Genomic DNA, 1,849 nt, shown 5'->3' on the forward strand with positions numbered 1-1,849 from the left:
CAGCATCTTTGAAAATCTTCTTAACTTGCATGGAAATGGTAATGCTTCTTTGTTCTTCATTTCCTGTTAAACAGGCTCCCAGATTCCTTTTGTAAACACCCAACGCATGTGACTGTGTTGTCACTGTCAACAGATGTTTGAATTGATCATCCGTCTGGTACATGCATGTCATCCATCGGGTTGCCTTGTTGATCATCCGTCTGGTAGCTTTGTTGATCATCCGTCGGGTAGCTATTTGGCACTTGATTTCATTTCACTTATGCAAAATTACAATACATCTTATATTTACAATTAATCAACCTAATTTGCATATCTAATAATAGTCAACATGACTCATATGCTACTACAGGATCTATACAAAGTTGTTCACAGAAATGTGTTACAATAATTATTGTTACAGTACTAGAAATAGTAGATACGACATCGGTGCTTAGACATCGGCATGTAATGCACCCGATGTTAAAAGCCTGTTTAACATCGGTTTAGAAAAAAGCAATGTTAAAAGCCTGTTTAACATCGGTTTTACATAGTAGCCGTTGTCTATGTTCAATTTTAAAATAAAAACAAATTAATGTTTTTCACTTCAACATCGGTTATTTATGCTAACCGTTATCTATAACCATTTCTAAAAAATGACTAAATAAATATTTCAGTTCCCCCGCTGATTACCCAAATTTTCCCCCGTAACAAAAAAGTTAAAAAATTATTTCCCCCTTCTCCCTTTACTCACACACCCATACATCTCTATCTCTGTCTCTATCTTCATCTTTATCTCTCTCCCTCTCTCCCCCAAACCTTGACTCTCCCTCTCTCAAACTCGCGGCTCTCTCTCTTTGCTGTCTCTCTCTCAGACCACCGCTCTATCTCAAAAACCCCGATTCTCTCTCTCAAATATCGAACTTCATCTCCTTCAGCTCTCTCTCTCTCTCTCTCTCTCTCCCTCTCTCTCTTTCTATCTCTCTCTGTCTCCTTTCTTACCGCTACTTTCTTGTAAACCTAATTTAAACCTAATACAAAATCACTGAATCGAGATTTGTCTCTCTCTTTCTCCACTCTCTTCCGTCTCCCTATCTATATCTTGATGGAAGCTTCGATTTATGTAAATTTGATTGGTAAAGGTTAGATTTCGGCCATGGTGAAAGCGATTGACGATGGTTTGAAGAAAGGGAAGGAGTTTTCCGTCACAAATCGGGCTAGAAATTGTTGGTATTATTTAATTTAGTAGCTTAAAATCGAGCCGAGAAAGCAAATATTTGGTTTGATTATGTATGTCAATTTTAAATTTATTTCAAAATTTTACGTTTTGATTTTAATGAAGCTTTTGTTTATAGGCCTGAAGCTTTGGAGCTTGAAACCAACCTTCAATCGGTAACATATCTCTCTCTTTTAACTTTATTTACATCCATTGTGTATTTATATAGATCTGTCGGTGTATATTTATATTTGTATGTTCAATTTTGTTTATTCTATTATGTTCTGCTATTAAGTTTAGGTGTTAATAACACATTTAACTCTATATTTTTTGTATTAGATCTCTATGCTTTTATCATTGGGAGCTATGTCATTTGGACTGTTGTAACTTGGTGTTTTTCCTTTGATGTGTGGGTGGTGGCTGGATGTTTGTACCATAAGAATGCACCCTTTGAAAGTTCCAAGTCTGTTGTTGATAAGGATGCCAACACTAAGAAAAAGAACAAGTCTACTGACAGGAGCACAACGTCTACAGCTCCTTTGAATAAAGGTATGATATTACATGTAACCAAGTCTCTTATTATTATAGTGAGATGTCAATACTAGCTGGCGAACTACCACATGTGTAGATATGAGTGTACGGAACACTCCAAGTCAC

At 36.2% G+C, this 1,849-nt stretch overlaps 1 long non-coding RNA gene across 1 annotated transcript; it reads left to right on the forward strand.

The window, feature by feature from the left end:
• Nucleotides 1-1,111: 1,111 nt before the first annotated feature.
• On the forward strand, nucleotides 1,112-1,637 carry LOC141659301 (uncharacterized). Its single transcript, XR_012549706.1, has 3 exons — nucleotides 1,112-1,206; nucleotides 1,332-1,368; nucleotides 1,532-1,637. It is a non-coding gene; the product is annotated as an uncharacterized LOC141659301 (long non-coding RNA).
• The last annotated feature ends 212 nt before the right edge of the window (nucleotides 1,638-1,849 follow it).

Source organism: Apium graveolens, chromosome 5 (assembly GCF_009905375.1).
Source record: "Apium graveolens cultivar Ventura chromosome 5, ASM990537v1, whole genome shotgun sequence".
Lineage (NCBI taxonomy): Eukaryota > Viridiplantae > Streptophyta > Magnoliopsida > Apiales > Apiaceae > Apium > Apium graveolens.